This window comes from Acinonyx jubatus, chromosome D2 (assembly GCF_027475565.1).
Source record: "Acinonyx jubatus isolate Ajub_Pintada_27869175 chromosome D2, VMU_Ajub_asm_v1.0, whole genome shotgun sequence".
NCBI classification, from domain to species: Eukaryota; Metazoa; Chordata; class Mammalia; order Carnivora; family Felidae; genus Acinonyx; species Acinonyx jubatus.
In genome coordinates this window covers 56,179,941-56,193,071 of record NC_069393.1, presented here as the reverse complement: position 1 = coordinate 56,193,071, position 13,131 = coordinate 56,179,941, and the positions used below count along the sequence as shown (strand labels likewise).

The 13,131-nt window shown below is 36.7% G+C and overlaps 1 protein-coding gene across 2 annotated transcripts in view; it reads left to right on the top strand.

The window, feature by feature from the left end:
* The window catches only part of HPSE2 (heparanase 2 (inactive)), a 660,017-nt gene that overhangs the window by 424,544 nt on the left and 222,342 nt on the right, over positions 1-13,131 (top strand). The gene's annotated exons all lie outside the window — the stretch shown is intronic.

Here is a 13,131-nt window from a genome sequence, read left to right as displayed (position 1 = left end):
ATTACTTTGACTGAATCTAATAATCATTTTAAGCATTGGTTATGGATGAGGCACTATGCCCAGTCTTGCTGGTGGGCCAGGCCCAGTTGAACCCATGCAGGTTATGTCCAGTTATATAGGGTCAAAGGGAATGTCTGAGGGAATGTTATGAGGAAGGCTGAAGAAGAGGAAGGCTGTATGTTGAATCCAAGACCCAAAGTGGAGATGTGACTTAAGCAGGAAGGGTGGGAACTATGAAGTGGGGAGAGTCAGAAGTTCCCCCGGAACACAGAGTATGCACCAAGACCCACCTGTTATGTGCCATCCTGTCATACTCTGGGATGAATATGGTTATTCCTGAGAATTCAAAGATGAGTAAGACATTTTCCTGTGAAGTGCACATTCTAAATGAGGTTAGATAAATGCCATATGAATACAAAGAGAGATTATCTGAGGAGAGAAACCTTTGGCTAACCTCCAGGATGGCCCTTGTGACTTAATGGCTCTTAGAACTCTCTCTCCTCCTTTTGTGGTGCCCTAGTCTTGATCTAAGGTAATTAACATAGCAGACATTATTGAAGGTTTGGGACAGCATACAGATTTACAGTGTAACAACATTAATAACCTGAAATTTAATTTTAGGCACTTTCCTTTTTACAAAGAATCCCTAAGTCCTTACTTCAGCTCTCCTTTCCCCATCCTTCTCTTTTCTCCCCTTGTCTCTCAAGAGCAACTTCCCCTTTTTCTTACACAACAATTTCATGATTTTGGCTCCTACCCACAAATTCAGCTCTTGGTTTCCTTTTGCATACTTTCACTGAACTTTAAAATTACTCTGTGTGTGTGTGGGAGGGGGTTGTGATGGAAATAGTTTGATTTCATTTTATGTATTACAATTGAGGAATAAGAATCACATGTATAGAACTTTATTCATAGTTCATAATATATAATAAAGCAAGGTGTGTGACTATCATTTTAATCCATGTAGTTATTCTTTTGGATTGTCCTTTTTCCGTAATGATTTCATCAATGTATTTCATGGTACTGAAATGCCTTTTCACTAACATGGCCTACAGGGTCAATTCACTCATCCTGCAAACGTTCCTTGAGTAACTGCTATGTTCTGGGTGTTATGTTCAGAACTAGGAATGTAATCATAAACAAAAACAGATACTTTCTCTGCCTTCATGGAGTATACAGTATGGTAAGGGAGACATGGAGATTAATTAGCTGATCTTAAAATTAAGACAATAACAAGGAGAGGAACATGGTGCTATGAATGACTATAAAGGCTGGGATTTAACTGAGTTAGGAGGTCATGGAATATGGAGTCCACTTCCCCATACATCCAAAAACTAATAGGACTCCAGAGAATAGAGAAAGTCATTAGGGAAAAGGAAAGGTACTGATAAGAACTTTTAAAAATTTTATATGCCAGAAAAAATGGAAATTTATCTTTATTAATGTGTATGTAATAAAAATACAGTGAATTATAACTTGAAACACATAAACATTCCCAGCAACTCAACCAACAATAACAAAAATGTCAGCATTCTAAATTACCAGCTCTTTTCCAATCCTCCTGGTTATACCAATATAGTTTTACATAGTTATCATCATTCTATATGCATCATTTTGAGTTCTGCATTTTTTATTCATTGCTTTATGTTGCCCTTTTATTATTTCTACATAGTTTTCATATTTGTCATTCTTAATAGCAATGAAATATTCCATTGCATTAATGTACCAAAGTCTGCTTAAACATTCCCTCACTGCTGGGCATTTGGGTTGTTTCCAGTTTTTGTCTGTAATATATAGCACAGCTATAAACATCTTTATACAAATAGGTTTTTTATTTCTTTTGAATTATATCCTTGGGCTATATTCCAAAAAGTTGTGTTTCTGGGTCAAAGTATATGATAATTTTTATGGCTTTCATATTTGTTGCCAAATTTCTTTTCAGAATGACTTCACCAGGTTGTAGGGCAGCAGTGTATTAGTATATCTTTTCCCCCAATACCCCACAGCAATGACTATAGTCATTTTTATTAATTTACTCTATTTTAATTAATGCAAGACTGTGCCACATGGCTGTTTAAATTAGAATTCTGTTAACTATGAAAAGGACTGAACATTTTCCAAATCCTTAGGTTGTCTCCTTTCCTGCTATCCCACGTTTGGTTAATGACACCATAACCATTTGCCCAAGGTGCAGACCAGGAGGCCATTTTACATTCATTCCTCTCTTTTGTTCACATACTCCATTAGTTAGTTATTAAGTTCTGTTATTTCTGACTTCTTAGTATCACTCACATCCCAGCTTCTTCTCATTTTTATTTTAAACCTTATCATTCTTTCTCTTAAATGGTTTTTCTATATGTAGTCTCAGACTCTAATTATTTCTCCATATATTTGTTCTGAGTAGTTTTCTCTTCTTTAATACAGCATGTGGTCAAATCACTCTTGCTTGAAATCCAAACACTTTCACATGCACCCCTGGCCTGTAGGGTCTAGTGCCTGCCTCACTTTGCAGCTAGGAATCAGCTATACCCCCTGTGCACAATCTGCCCTTAACTACATCAAAGTATACCTATGCCCCTTTTTAGTTTGTGTAATTTTCTTTGGAATATCACTCTCTACTCTCATTTTTCTTCTTTCCAATAGGTCTTCTCTCACATCCTCAGGCAGAATTTCTTACCACCGCCTCTGTCTTTATAATAGCATTTTTAATTTTTTTTCTCTAGCACCTATCAAATTGATGATAAATTATTTATTTATATATCTGCCTTCCCTAATAGACTGTGAACTAGGATCAGGACATGGTCTATATTTTACTCATTTAGGCTCAGAACCTATGAATGCAGTAGGTGTCTTATAAATGCTTATTGAATGAATGTTGACTTATTCAGCAGCTGGTTCTAAATTCATTGATCTAAAAGCAGTATGCATAAATGTGATTGTGAAGCATTGTAAATCATTGTATAGTAATTTAAATAAATTATGGTGATTTATATAAATCATAATCATTAGCTTTAGCTTTACATAACCAGTTTTAAGCTTTTTTTCTTAGGTAGTTACAGGACTAAACAGGAATATCTTCTCAGTTAGGATATAACTTCACTAGGACAGCGATAGAAACATGAAGTCTCATGTTTCTTCAGGGACTAACATATTGCCTGGAATATGAGAAATAGTTCATAAAATGCTTGTTTTATTATTTCCATTTCCTCATTGGTGAACTGGCCTTTTTTTAGTCAGTGATTTGTATCTAAAGTGTAAGAATTGTTCTTTAGGGTTATATCAGTTTCCTGTTTCTCTTTAGTAAACTTGTATGCAACATCTATATAATGATAATTTTATCTGAATCTATTGCTTTTCTTGTTACTTTGAAACATGTTTTTGTTTTTTCAGAAGTTTATTTTTATTATAATTGTTCTTGTCTACTTTCTTGTTGATAGCCTTTGCTGTTTATTCCCTTATTCATTTAGGATAAAGTTACTATTTAATTTTCATCTAGGCTTTCTAATGTTTTAATTTCCCAGCTCTTTTAACTTACAAAGTTTTAACAAAGTTGGAGTTTGTTGCTGTAACTGCTACAGAGTAAGGACCTAATCTATTTTTGGTTAATGTGGCAGTGTGAAGAAAAGCAGATATTCAGTGAAATAGTGTTTATTGAGGCTCTTTTTGAGGCTTTTAAATCCTAGTGAGATGACTACTAAATTCCCTCCTCAACATATATTGAACACCTACTTTGTATTTGATCCTTGCTTAAGTGCTGAGTATATATTGAAGAAAAAAGTCAAAGTGTTTCTTACCTTCTTGGAGCTTAGCAAGAGAGCCACAGTAAATAAGAAAATAAATTATTACAAAATATGTGTAATTCTGTGAAGGAAATGATCAAGATGACTGGGGTTGAGGGTCTATTTAGACAAGGTGATCAGAAAAGACTTATCTGAAGAATAATTTATTTAAACCAAGAACAAAAGAATGAATGGGAGCCAAATGTTCAGAGTAGAGGGAAGAAAGTTCTAAATAGAGGTTCTAGGTCATGTTTGTCAATGACCTGAATCAGAAATAAGGATAAGACATTTGAGGAATAGAAAGATGGACAGTATAGTGAGAAAAAGAATGGTAGATAGGCCAGGACCAGATCATTACTGGGCTGTGTATACCATGGAAAAGAAGTTGTATATTTTATTCTATGAGCAATGAAAAATCATTACAGAGGTTTTTAAAAAATTTTTTGACGCTTTTATTTATTTTTGAGAGACAGAGGGAGACAGACCATGAGCGGGGGAGGGGTAGAAAGAGAGGGAGACACAGAATCCAAAGCAGGCTCCAGGGTCCGAGCTGTCAGCACAGAGCCTGACATGGGGCATGAGCCCACAAGCCACAAGATCATAACCTTTTCCAAAGTCAGATGCTTAACCAACTGAGCCATCCAGGTGCCCCATTACAGAGTTTTTGTAAGAGCAGTGACATCTACTGTATTCTTTGTGCCAAATAGATTTCAAGGTACAAAAGTAAGGGATCAGAAGAGCTCAGCATGAAGACTGTTTCACTACAAGACCATGGTAGATTGGGTTAAGGTAATGGCCGAAGAGATGGAGAGAAGTTAAGGTAGACATGATTTATTGATGGGTATCTCAGCAAGGTAGGGATGAGAGAATTAATAAAGGATGAATTCATCCTTTTGGAAGTTAACATCTCTTTCAAGGGCCATCACATGCAGAAAAGGGAGCCTTTCAAAAGGAAGTTATACCAAGAGGAACACACATTCATATTCAGGAAATACTATCTCTAGAGAAATAAAAGATGGCTTTAAAATTATTGGGTGTGCTTCACGTTCAGGATAGTGATCTGAGGACAAGCTGCATTTCCTTCTGGAACCACCATCCCAACCCCTATTAAAAATTGATTTAAAAAAGAAGTTCATAATAACAAACACACAAAAAAGGGATCAGAAGCTGATGAGAGATTTTTGATAGATTTCTATAAGACAGTAAACAGATGGAAGCCTGTTGACAGATTAAGCAGAATGAGGAAGTGGCAACCCAGACAACATGGGCTCTGGGAAAAGATAGCCAATCCATCTAGCAGAAGGCTGAGAGTCAGGAGGGTTTGGAGTGAGAAAAGGGGACCAAGCCAAGGGGTTTATATTAAATTCTGTCTGCAGTGGAACTACACTTACAGTTCATCTCTCCCTTCCATTATTTTAAGTCCCCTAACCTGCCAATATAGAGCAAAGACAACTCAATCTATCATCTCCAAGCAAATCCCTTCACCAAAGAAATTGAAAGGATAACCTAGGGATGAGCTAGTATTGCTAAGATAGAGTTATTCCTGCATAGTAAAACACTAAGATAAAGCACTATGGGACACCCTAGCCCAAAAGCTGTCTATGCCCTACTGTACTCCCCCTCTAAAGTGAAATGTGTTGGTGAACAAGTTCTGCCCATAAAATAGAGATCCCAGTGAAAGGAGAGACTTACCTAAAAAGCCCAAATATTCAACAGCTGAGAAAAATCTGTTCATGCTACCAGAAGAATTTACTTAGTCCCCATGTTTTAAATATGAATAGAGAGCCAAAGACCACAAGACATGAGAACAAAACCAGTAGAGGGGCGTCTGGGTGGCTCATTCAGTTAAGTGTCCAACTTTGGCTCAGGTCATGATCTCACAGCTTGTGAGTTCGAACCCTGTGTCGGGCTCTGTGCTGACAGCCCAGAACCTGGAACCTGCTTCAGATTCTGTGTCACCCTCTCTCTCCTCTGCCCCTCCCGTTTCTGCTGTCTCCCTCTATGTCTCCCAAAACTACATAAACATTAAAGAAATTTACAAGCGAAACCAGTAGCATGAAGGAGAAAACCCAATAAACAAACAAGCAAACAAACAAACCCAGGAAGAATCATAATTCAAGACCAGAATTTAAAAAATAAAAACCTCTAATTAGTATCCTCATAAAGATATAGGAAGCTATTGTACTTAAAGAGTAAAAACACATTTCTGTGAAAAAAGTACCATCAGAACAAAAAGATATCTTTTGAAATTAAACATAATTGCTGAAATTAAGTCCAATAAAGGTTAGACAGTGATTTCTTGGGTACAACACTAAAAAGATAAGTGATAAAAGAAAACATCGATTAATTGGACCTCATCAAAATTAAGTTTTGTGCATCAAATGACACTATCAAAAATGTAAACACACAGAATGGGAGAAAATATTTGCAACTCACGTAACTGATAAGTGACCTGTATCCAAGATTTATATAAAGTACTCTTACAAATTAGCAATAAAAAGGCAAATAGCCTATTTTAAAGATGAGCAAAAGGGACTTGGACAGACATTTCTCCAACGAAGATATACAGATGGCCAGTAAGCACATGAGTGGATGCTTAATATCATTAGTCATTTAGGGAAATACAAATCAAAATCACAATGAGATAACACTTCATATCCCCTGGGATGGCCAAAATTAAAAAGACATACAAGAATAAATATTGGAGAAAAGAAAAAGAATACAAATTGGAGATGTGGAGAAACTGGAACCCTCATACACTGCTGGTAGGAATGTAATATGGTGTAACTGCTTCAGAAAACAGTCTGGCAATTACTCAAAAGTTTAAGCACAGAGTTACCATTATGATTCAGCAATTCCACTCCTAGGTATATACCCAAGAGAAACAAAATGTGTGTTCATAAAAACATGTATACAAATATTCATAGTGGCATTATTCATAATAGCCAAAAGGCATAAAAAACCAAAATACCCATAACTGATGAATGCATAAATGAAAAGTGGCATATCTCTACACTGGAATATTATTGGACAATAGAAAGAAATGAAATACCAATATATGTTACAACATGGATAAACCTAGAAGACACTGCTAACCGAAAGACGCCAGTCACAAAAGGCCCTACATTGTATGATTTCCTTTATATGGAATGACCAGAATAGGCAATCTATAGTTATAAAAATAGATTAGTGGTTGGGTAGGGCTGGTGGAGCTTGTGGGAAAATGGAGAGTGACTACTCATAAGTATGGAGTTTCTTTTTGGAATTAAATAGTCTAGAATTAGATTATGTATAATTCTATAAATATAACTTATTGAGTTGTATACTTAAAGAGTACACTTAAATAAATTTCTATTGAATCATATCTTCAAAAAGCTTTTAAAAAGAATTCTTTTAAAGAAGTGGAGGATAAAATCAAGAAAATCTCCCGTATGCGGAGCATTAGACAGAGATAGAAAATTTGAGATAAAATATTACTGTTTAGAGGATCATTTCAGGATACTCAAGCTGTCTTATAGAAGATCCAGATACAGAAAAAAAGAAGAAAATTGTGGTTACAGAAAAGAAGGAAAATTTTATAACTTTTATAATGTAAAAGTAAAGGAACAAGTGACAGAAAATAGATGATGGAAGTGGAGAGAAGAAATAAATCATACAAGGACTGATATCTCAGATAATATATGTGGAGTCAGAAAATATTGTGTAAGCCACTGAAATAATAAACAAGGAGGTGGAGAAATGGGGTCTCAGTAAACCAAGAACAATGAGTTAACTCTTGGTTAGAAGGATTTAAGGAAACATTTCCTTAAATATGTTCTGGTGAATATCACTTTTTGTAGGATATTAACATTATGTTGGGGGAGGGGGTAATAAAACATTCCATGCCCAAGTAAGTTTGAGAAATACTGGGATACACAAATATATTTTTGTGTATACACTTCCCAACACCTTTAATACATTAGTTTACATCCTGAATCTCCAAGAAGGGGATTTAGCACACAAAATTGCTTTTTTTTTTTCTTTCTTTCTTTTTTTTTAGATTCAGGAAGAATTTTTATTGTCAATGGATGTAGAAATTTCAGAAATCTCCACTAACCACAATTGAATCTACAAATTCCATGAATTATCCAGAAGACATATACCCTAGGTTTTTTTTTAATGATTTTTTTTCAATATATGAAGTTTATTGTCAAATTGGTTTCCATACAGCACCCAGTGCTCATCCCAAAAGGTGCCCTCCTCAATACCCATCACCCACCCTCCCCTCCCTCCCACCCCCCATCAACCCTCAGTTTGTTCTCAGTTTTTAAGAGTCTCTTATGCTTTGGCTCTCTTCCACTCTAACCTCTTTTTTTTTTCTTCCCCTCCCCCATGGGTTTCTGTTAAGTTTCTCAGGATCCACATGAGAGTGAAACCATATGGTATCTGTCTTTCTCTGTATGGCTTATTTCACTTAGCATCACACTCTCCAGTTCCATCCACGTTGCTACAAAGGGCCATATTTCGTTCTTTCTCATTGCCATGTAGTACTCCATTGTGTATATAAACCACAATTTCTTTATCCATTCATCAGTTGATGGACATTTAGGCTCTTTCCATAATTTGGCTATTGTTGAGACTGCTGCTATAAACATTGGGGTACAAGTGCCCCTATGCATCAGTACTCCTGTATCCCTTGGCTAAATTCCTAGCAGTAGTACACAAAATTTCTTAAACTTATTTGATCAGAGTCTTATTTTAAGAGACCATCTTGAGAGACTCGTGTACACTAACATCTTTGGACTACACTGACTGGGAAAGTGAACCCTGATTTAGGTGAGGGATGGCAGTAGAGCAGACAATAACAAAAGAATTACTATTTGGAGAATTCAGAACATGGACCACTTTAATAGTCTAGTTATCAGTGTACTTGCTTCCATTCTTTTCCTCTCCAATCTATTCACCACTCAGTTGTCAGAAAATCTTTTACAAACATATAATTCACATAATGTAAGTCTCTTGCTAAAGACTCTTTAATGACTTGTCATTGCTCTTAGAATAAAATTTAATCTCCTTATCACATCTGACAAGGCTCTATAATGAACATTCTGGCTGCTTCCTAGCTCTTCATTCTTATTTTCTCCGTCTTTCCCTTTTTCTTACTTCACTCAAGCCTCACTGGCTTTGTATGTGCTAAGCTTCTCTTTATTTGAGGGCTTTCACAAGTGCTCTTCTTTCTAGAGTGTTCTCTCTGCTTGCCGCATGGCTGGTTTCTCATCATCTATCAAAGACCTTTCTTGTGTAATTTAGCTAAGTAATTCTCTATCAGCATACTCTGTTGGTTTTCTTTATGGCATTTATCATAGTTTAAAACTACATATTTATTTTATGTTTATTTGTTGGTTAAAGATTACAAACTCCCATTATGAGGATGGGAAGTATGTCTGTTGTATTTACCAATGTGTGTGTAGTGCTGGCAAAAAGCCTAATGCATAGCAGGTGCTCCAATTTGTTGAATAAATGAAAATGGCAGTTATCCTAACATCTACAGAGTAGCTAGTGGCATATTCTAACCTGAATCTATGCTAGAAAAGAAAGCTAGACAGGTCCTTTAGCTCCCATGGCAGCCCAAAGAGCTGTGGAAAGCATTCTAATGTGGGCAACAAGGATAAAAGCAGAAGAGAATTAGGCAGCAAATAATGGCCTTCTCCATCACAGCAGACCACATGATCTATGCTATATGCTCAATGGTCTACAAACCAGAAACAGAAAAATTGCCTTTTTATGTCCAGAATTTCTATCTTGAGTTGTGTCAAATTCTTCTACTAAGCCTAATGCTGATTTATGGACTCCACTTAACACTTCAAGCATAGATAGTAATGAAGGCTCTATAGGTAAAGATGAAAACCTCTCTGTGTTCGTATTACTGGGGTCCCATTATGACTTTTGTGAGCTGTATGCATGTTTTTTACTTCATGGGTTCCTTTCTCCATAAAGACATTGAAACAACAGTCTGTTTTCTACTATGGTGAGTAGGATTAGGGAAAAAATAGCAGGATGGTGAAGAGCATGCACTTTGGAACTAGATGACACCCAGGTTAGTGACTCATTAGGTCATCTTGAGGGATTGTTTAAGGTCTATAAAACCTCAATCTTCTCCTCTATAAAATGGGACTAATTAAATTACCTACTCTTTATTTTGTTTTTGTTTTTGTTTTATTTTTGAATTTATTTGAGAGAGAGAGAGAGAAAGTTGGGGAGAGGGCAGAGGGAGAGAGAGAGGGGGGATCTTAAGCAGGCTCCATGCTCTGTGCAGAGCCCGATGTGGGACTTGATTCCATGACCCTGGAATCATGACCTGAGCCAAAACCAAGAGTCAGGCGCTCAATCTACTGAGCCTATTTCTTAGGTTTATTGCAGAGTTAAATGAAATAATGAATTTAAAGTTCTTGGCGCAATTGACACCAAAAGGAATATCAGCCATAATTGTTAAGAATAAGTATATTTCAAGGATGGAAAGGTAGGTTTTTTTCCTGTTTTATTTGCGTATAACTTTATGTAGCTTTCCTAGAAGTTTAGAGAATTGAGTTGAGATGGAAACGAGAAAGATTAGTTACAAAAACATGTCAGGATAATGAGGGTGATCACAGCTCCACCTCCTGCATAGAAACTACCACATTCTCATTTGGAGTGGGAAGATGCACAGCTGGGGACAATTTAGTGTACAGGGTAATTATTACAATGTTATTCCTAATAATTGTTCTGTTTTATTTCAACTGTGAAAGAGTTATATGACTTGACCAAACTATAAGAGGAGAGAACAATTTATTCCTCTTAGTTCCTAAGAAGAGAGTTTCCATCTCTGCCTCTAGAGAGGAAAGGCCCCCAGCAGCTGTTCAGCACTCATTAACAAGGAAGCATTGGCTACTGCAAGGGTCTGCTCCCTAGCTAAGCATTGTGTTAGCGACTACTACTACTAAACTTTCTTTCTTTTATTTTTTTTTCTGGAAAGGACTTCTTTCCTGATTAGAGAAACAACCCAATTCCTTCCCTAAGCCCAAGGCTATCAATCATTGCCATTATGATGAAGGATGTTTTTCTCTTCCTCCAGAGTCAGAGAAGTCAGATGGGGTTTAGAAAAAACATTGAAGAAGGAGGCTAGAGTCCTGGGACATAGACTTAGATTTGACACAGATGGTCTTGGAAAATATTCTTCTTCACTTCCTTTTTTTCCATTTCTTTTCTCATTTTTTTCTTCTTCTACTGTCCCTTAGAACTCTACTTTCTCTTCCAAGAATGGCCTACCCTAACAGGTGCTACTAAGATCAGAATTTGTTAAAGGTATGCCCTATGGTCCTGCTGCATTAGAAGCACCTAGAGAGTTTCTTTAAAATGCTGCATGTTTCTTAAGTTCCAGTGCATACCTACCAAGCCAGAATGTTGGGTGATGGGACCTAGATAGGATTTTGAACAGCAACTCCAAGGCATCCTTTGCACACCAAACCATGAGAATCACTACCTTTTAGTATAGGAGAATGAGTTTTAATATCTTTGTTTTACAGATAAAGGAATGGAGGTGCACAGATGTTAAATTATTTACCAAACTCACATTTATTGAGTGTCAACAGTATACCAGGCAGTACCCTTGTTCCTTCATATTATCTTGTTAATCTTCACAAGGCCTTTGAGAAATAGGTGCTGTTACCTTCCATTTGAAATGGTTTAGGGAGATTAAACAACATGCCCAAGGCCACATGGCTCATAAGCTATGGAGCCAAGTCTTAAATCAGATACCTGTCTGACTCCTTGGGCCTGTGGTCTTTCTACTCTATGGTACTTTTTTCTTGAATCTTCATTTTTTAATAGAGCCACATGATTTAGCATACTAGAAAAAATAGAATCCTTTCCCACCTTAGTTCAACACTGTTCACTCTTCTGGACTCAGCTTCATACCAAGGCTTGAGCTTTTGGAAAGTTTAGTTTTACATGTGAAATTTATCATGACATCTTGATGCATTTTTCCTTCTTCCCACCAGGCTCCACAGCCAGGGCAAATCATATCAGGCCTTCTTTGCTTGAATCCAAGCCTTTATGACTTCCTTAGCAACATTTTAGACAGTCAAGATGTGTCTGTAATAACATTCCCCTAACCAGCACCTTCCAGCTCCAACCATAGCCTTCCAGATCTGTTTCAGCATCTTCTCTCATCATCCCCCAGTCCACTGCCAGTTGCCTTCATTTTAATCAAGCAAGCTTATTTTGCCTTTATATATTATTATCTCACATCTGCCTCCATTTTGTTCCAAACATGGTCCTATAGCCTCCCTCCTTTTAACTCCCATTAGCAGTAAATAGGCTTCATCCTGGGGGCCAGTTCCAGGCAAGAGTGCCTGGCAGCATGTCTTGAGAAGGATTCTTAGGTCAATTGTCAGATTAGTGAGACAGTATTGAGATCTATTACCAATATCTTCCATGGGCTCAGAAAAAGGGGGCAGCACTATACACATCACAAGTTTGCTGTCTCTGCATGGTTAAAACAAGGGCTTTAGACTCAGAACTAGGTTTGAATCTCAGCTCTGCAACTTATTACCTGGGTGATCTGGAGCACAGTTTCCTCATCTATAAAATGAAAGTGATAATACAAAACTTACAAGGCTGTACATTATGTAAACCACTTACCAAATGCCTGTTAATCAATAAATGATAGCCAACTTTTTTTTCCCTTTTTTTCATTCAAGTTTGCCCTTAAATTAAACCTCATGGATGTGACTTTTATTGGCAAGAAAGATTGGTTGAAGAATATCATCCATCTCAAGTTCCTGTATATTGAAAGCTCTATAAATCTATCAAATTGAAGGAATTGTAAGCCAGAAGGGAAGCCTAAATAGAGAGTTGCACTAGTTATTAAAGTCAATGAACATATAGCCATGCTATTTATCAGCTTACTGCCCATGTAATACTATATATAAGTAGGAGTGGGGAGAAAAAGGGAAGTGAGGGAGAAAAAGGAAGAAGGAGGGAGGGAGGGAAAGAGAAAGAAAGAGAAAGAGATGTATTAATATATCATTTGTTCTATGCAGTGCCTAGTATATATAGCTCAATATATAATTAGCTATGGAAAAGTAAGTGGCTTTGGACCAAATAGAAGATGCCTGGTTTGCTGTAACTCAAGATGAATAATTTTCTCACAGGTTTTTCCTAGGCTTTGTGCAGAATGGCTGTCATATCTTATTCATGCTAGTTACATAACCAAAGTTCTCTTTGTGGACAAGGGAAAAAAGATCAGACTGCCACAGTCATATTGAAGTTTGTACTTATTTTAGACATCCAGTTCCCTGTGAAGGATTTATCCTCCTTCCTGGGAGCAAAATTC